Source organism: Grammomys surdaster, unplaced genomic scaffold (assembly GCF_004785775.1).
Source record: "Grammomys surdaster isolate TR1022 unplaced genomic scaffold, NIH_TR_1.0 126278, whole genome shotgun sequence".
NCBI classification, from domain to species: domain Eukaryota; kingdom Metazoa; phylum Chordata; class Mammalia; order Rodentia; family Muridae; genus Grammomys; species Grammomys surdaster.
In genome coordinates, this window is record NW_021621078.1 from 3,186,204 (window position 1) to 3,192,404 (window position 6,201).

The following is a 6,201-nucleotide window of genomic DNA, read 5'->3' on the forward strand; positions in this document are numbered from 1 at the left end:
AAGAGCAATAGAACTTAAGGGAGAGGGGGCTTTTTTTTTAGCATAAAACTTGATGTGGGTCAGTAATGGGTTATGAAAGAGGGCAAAAGACTGGTCAGAGACGTGTCCACAGACTCCATTTAAGACGTGGAGTTGGAAGGCATGGGCTCCGCACCGAGGCCGCCTATCCAAGAGCAAGTCCAGAAATCAGGTTCTATCTTCCCCACCCCCAAGCTCAAGGTTGGCGCCACATAGCAAGGCAGGCCGGTCCAAAAGAAAAAAGTCTTTTCTCCCCCGACCCCGGACATTCAAGCACGTTGCGATTTCTCTGCGGAAGCAAGAGACTCCCCCGAAACCGCAGACATCCCGCGGCGCTCGTCTTTCCAGTCGGTTCCACCCTGGTGGACATGGGAGGTGGGGGCCCAACCGGAGCGCACGAGGATTAAGAAGGGGCGGGCTTCGGGCGGCGAGGAGCATGGAGAAAATGCCGGTCCTGGGGACCGAGGACTGGGACTTTGTAGGCCAGTTGAACTGACACCCTCATCTTGCCCGCAAAGACCCAGCTCTCAGCTCCCGTCCGTCTTGGAGTTCAGGATGCCGTGCGCCCCTCGACGGGCTGCCCGGGGCATGAGTCCCGCCGCCCCGCTCCGTTCTTGGCACTGCGGAGGCTTAGGGACAGTTTTGCAAAGAAGTCACCTGCCCCTCCCGGCTTTGGCCCCGGTGGCTCCGAATCCAGACCTCGAAGGGTTACACGACGCGCAGCGCACGCGGCCCGAGAGGCAGTGCTGGGGACGCCGGGAGTGAGCGCCCCCGGCCGCCCCCCACCCCGTATCCACCCGAGTGCAAGGGCTGCACGCCGAGAAACTTCCCAGCGCCCATACGCGGTGCCCGCGAGGCCCAGCTGTGCGCCGCCCGGTTACCTGCGCTCAGCCCGGCGAGGCGGGACCCAGCCGTGGCGACCCAGGCTGCTTCCTCCCGCACCGCGACCGCAGCCCGCGGCGTGTACCCCGATGTTCCCGCAGTTTCGTGCGCTCCCAGCCGAGGGTCCTCGGCCTCTCCAGACCTGCTCCGGGATCTGGAGATCGCCGCAGGACCCCAGCCGCGCTGGGGAGGACATGTGCGCTGTTGCGGGGCCTCTCGAAAGTTGCGGGGTTCCTCTCGCTTGCTCTCTCGGCGCGATCTGGTTCCACGTGCTGGTGACACATCAGGAAGGCTGCGGCTCCCGGAGGACTCACACGGCCAGCGCCCGCCTAGCGCAGCCTCCTCCAGCCTAGCCGACCGCGCTCCTCCCCGGCCCGCCCTCCGCCCGCCCCTCACCGGCGCCGCCCCCGGCCGAGACGCCCGCTCCTGCTCACAGCCCGGGCGGAAAGACCCTGCGGGGAGTGGGGTGGGGTGTCCCTCTCCAGAATCGCCCCGGGCAGAGGATCTGGGCCGCCCGACTCAACAATATCAAGTGCCTTCCACCCAGTCACGCAGCTCTTCCCGGCCCCCGAGCCTCAGTAATTTTCCCTTTTCCTCCTCTGACCGGTCCGATCCGCTGCCGGGGCTTTCTCCGGTGAAGACCGGCGCCGGGAGCCCCCTGCCGGCCGCCCTGCTCTCGGGCCGCGCGCCCGTAGCCGAGCAGCGCCCTATAGCGGGCCTCAACCTCCCCACCCGAAACCTAGGCCATGCCTGCCATTGAGGGCTTCTTGGCAACCCCAGGAGATGATCCATTTAAAGTACCCAGTGCAGTTTCCAGGGAAAGAACCTCTTGAAAACCTGGGTTCCTTTAAGGGTGGGACAGAGAAGCTACGGTACAGATGGAAGTAACCCAAAACTGTAGAGGTGAAGACTTAACCCGCTACCTGTTTCTCTGTCTCCTCCCTCTCTGCCGGCGCGCGAAGGGTTAATTGGATGTGGACCATCTGCAGGCTTCTACCAAAATAAATCAGCAGAAGATTGATTCCAGGGGCCATAGAGAAGCCCACATAACCATCGAGACTGAGTTCCCTAACCGTCTTCAGGTGGAGGCTTGCAATCATTTACTTAAAATGCCGTGACAACTGCTGCCATTAGATATTGGCTACGTTCCTATCTCCTCTTTCCTGGCCCCACTACCCAAGGCATGCTTTAAATCCTGTGGCGGGGCTGAGCACTTTCTCTGCGTGTCCCCGCTTAGGACAGACAGATGCGCTAAGGCAGGTGTTCAAAAGACAGCAGCTCCGGAAGAGCTTGAGGGCAGAAGGCTCCATGATGGGTGCAGGCTTCAGGCTTCTGTAATCCCTACTATTTCGGAGCCCAGGAGTAGAGCGGCAGAAAGGAGGGTGCCCTGGCGTGGCTGGTGATGCTGCCTGGGCTCCCCGCCTTTTATTGCTGTCTGACAAACCCTTCGGATCTGTTAGGATTCCGGAGCCTAGTGGAGCCAGTGTCCTGGGGGGATAAAAGAGCAGGGATGTAATGGGTTTAGCCAGGCACTGAATCCGGAGAAGCCCTCTAGAGATTAAGATTTGCTACTTCCCCCCATCCCCTGCCCACATCAAAGGACATAGCTGGGGTGGGTAGCTAATCCCGTCAATGGAATCAAAGGTGGACAAGAAAGGAAATTCTGCACATTTGAGGTAGCCACAGGCAGGTTGCAAGGCCACATTACACAAGAGAAGAAGGGTTACTAGGGCTCTGGTCTTCTGTCATCACTAGCTAGTCCATAAACAGACAGGATCCCTTGCTTCTTGGGGTGGCCCTGTAGGAAAGTTTTGCACAAGCACTGGTCAAGCCAGACAGTGGGACTGGTCCTGCCTCCAGGGCCAGAAAGGGACCCAGAGAAGGTAGGGATTCCTGAAAGGCTGTCACAGTCTGTTGGCTCCATCGTGCAAGGGCTCCTAATGACCCAGCACCTCCCAAGGCAGATGCTCATGGGGGATACAGATAGGAAGAAACATTTCCCAAACCTTGAGAAATTAGTTAAAAAAAAATGAGAGTGTTAGTAAAAGAAACAGCAGCTAACAGTTTAAAATCTAATTGTTTTAAGTATTGCTGTCATCTGGTGTCCAGAGAGAACAAAGAGTTACAAAGAACCTGTGGCCATGGGCAGCATGCCCCCGCCCCCGTCATGTGGGTGAAATGTCACCACGTGTGTCTTTTTTAAAGACTATGTATATAAATGTGTGTGTGTGTGTGTGTGTGTGTGTGTGTACACCAGAAGAGGGCATCAGATCCTTACATAAGGTTGAGATCATTACAGATGGTTGTGAGCCACCATGTGGTTGCTGGGAATTGAACTCAGGAGCTCTGGAAGAGCAGTCAGTGCTCTTAACAACAGAGCCACCTCTCTCATCCCTGCCCCCCCCACACACACACACACACCGCATATGTAGCAATTTATCTTGATGTCTTCTCTTGGCCTAGCTAATTTTATGAGGGAGAAACAGCAGGAATGGACCGTTTACTGCGGGAAACATCACTGGGATTACTAGGTTTGTCTACAGGTAGAACCTGTTTCACTTCCCCACTGCCCACAAAGACTTCCACATGTGATTTCCTCCCCATGGGCTTCAGCTTCCACACTGACAAGTTGAGAAGTATTCCCCTCTGTGACTTCTCCCAGCCCGACTGGACCCAGCTGCAGGAAGGGAAAGGTCATTGACTGCTACTTGATTTTGCTGACCTTTGTCCACACAATATCGCTGCTGACCTGGGATATAGTCACCCTACGCAGGAGTCTCTGAATGACTTTCGGTGAGCAGAGTAAGTGTTTGAAAGGTCCCAGCGTCCTTGGTTGAAGGCCATGCCTTTGGACAGAGTTCTACAAGTCTCTTTTTGGCTCTGCCATTTAGGATAGGTTTTTTTTTGTTTTGTTTTGTTTTGTTTTGTTTTTTTATGGAGTTGGGAATGGAACCAAGGGTCTCACTCATGGTAGGCAAGTGCTCTAGCACTGCCCTACATCTTTGACCCTTAAATCATCTTTTTGAGACAAGGTCTGAGTAAGTTCCATAGGCTGGCTTTGAGCATTTTTCTGTAGCCCAGGCAGTCTTAAACATTTGATCTTCCTGTTTCAGCTTCCAAAGTAATTGGGATTATAAGTCTGTGCTACTAGGTCTCCTGGAAGCTTGGCTTGATCGCTGACTTTATTAAGCCTCCTCCCCCAACCCCTTCCTGTGTGTATGTGTGTGTGTATGTGTAGGGTGTGTCTGTCACTGTGACTTATTACTTTTTAGGAAGGGTATACAACTACCCACAAGACTATATCCTCTATCAGAGCTACTTGGTCTAAAGTCCAGCTCACATCAGTGATGGGGGGGTGACTTTGTCCCTGTCCATACCTGCTTCCCACTCTTTCCAAGCATAGGACAAGAACCTGTGTCTGGGGCTCTGGGGAATGCAGCATTTGAGAGTGTCTGCATCTCCTCTTTGGCTAGTGGGGCTGATTCTGGTGATTTGAGGAACTACATAGTTTTCCTGTTGTGAAGAGTTGTCTATCAGACTAACACAGTGCCTGCTTGGCCCACAACTAGCAAAGGGATAGATGCAAAAGTCAAGTAACAGGAGAGCGAGCTTTTCTAAGAAATTTCTGCTCATCTTATGGAGAGCTAAATCTGGGGGCTGGAGGTAGGCTTATTAAACATGCACAAAAGATTGATCCCCAGTCCCACATGAAACCAGCTGTGGTGCTGCTATGTGTCCATAATCCCAGTTCTCGAGAGGTAGAGAAAAGGAAGGTCATGAGTTCAAGGTCAGCCTCAGGTCCAAGGATAGCTTAGGATACAGGAATCTCTGACTCAAAGAGCAAACCACAAAGGACTTTGAGTAACCTTGAAACAATTCTCTTGTCATTTCTGAGGCTGTGAAATGACCTGATTGGCTGGTGGCTTTAGGTTAGTTAGCTTTTGTTCCTAAGGAGGGGCTTGGACCTTCAGAGTCTGCTAGTATAATCATTTATAAAAAATATTTAGTTATGTTTTTACTCAAAAATATATTTGTCCTGTAGGTTGTGAGGGTTGTACAAAAGGGGAAGAAAAGTACCTCTGCCTCCTTACACAAATGTTAGATTTTGGTATTTCAGGATCAAAGATAGAAGGGATGAAGACATGTGTGGTGGCACATACATGTGACTAGGAGCAGGAGAAAAATCCCACTGGTTGACAGACTCCTGAAAGATTTTGAGATATTTTGAGATAGAGAAGGAGCTGGAGAGATGGCTCAGCAGTTAAGAGCATTCATTGCTTCTTCCAGAGGTCCTGAGTTCAATTCCCAGTAACCATATGGTAGCTCACAGCCATCTGTAATGGGATCTGATACCCTCCCTCTTTTGGGCAGATAGAACGCTCATATACATAAAGTAAATAAATCTTACTTTTTTTTTAAAAAAAAACAACAAACTGGAGATGAAGAGAAGGAAGGGCATTGAGAGCTCAGGCCAGTTAGACCCCAAGTCAACAAAGTAAATGATTAGTACAGAAGCAGAGAAAATGGCTACTTGCGTTTACACAGTGGTGACTGGAAAGGAGACACATGAAAGAAACTTCTGGAGTACCTGTTGAATGTCTTTGAATGGGCAGGAACCCCATGAAACCCGACTTTCACCTGAGTCGAATAGTTTAGGAATCCAGATTGCTTTGTACAATGAAAGATTTGAGAAAATGTCTCTCCAGGGCCAGCAGGAAACTCACAGCAGGAAACTCACAGCAGGAGGCACAAGAGGTACAGCTGCTAAATTCTGCTTTTTAGTCAAGTAGTATTCTCTCACAGGAAGGAAGAGGCCTGGCAGTAAACTGTGCTGCTTTAAGTTTTCTGGAGGTTGAGTTGCCCACAAACTATTATGGCTCCACTGTGGCTAACACTGCAGTACAAACACTGTAGTTTGTTCTAGATCCTGGCTGTATAAGAGAGGACTGGAAGCCTGCAGCTCTGGTCCTGCCACCAAGGAGGATTTTGACTGGATTTGGGGAGTCAGAGTCACATATTTCTTACTATGGGCTCACAATGGCTAAACCTGGTGGCACAGGGGACAATCATAAGGAGGTTGTGGAGTCCTTGAGGTCCCTGGCTTGGCTATAAATCTCAGGCAGGAACTGAGACTCTCAGGCCACAAAGCATTTAGAAAAGTCCTCTTCCTTTCCTTCCTTGACAGGGTCTCTTGTAGCTGGGACTGGTCTCAGACTTCCTGTAGTTAAGGATGTAGTTAAGGTGGCGCACTTGGGAGGCAGAGGCAGAGGCAGAGGCAGAGGCAGAGGCAGAGGCAGAGGC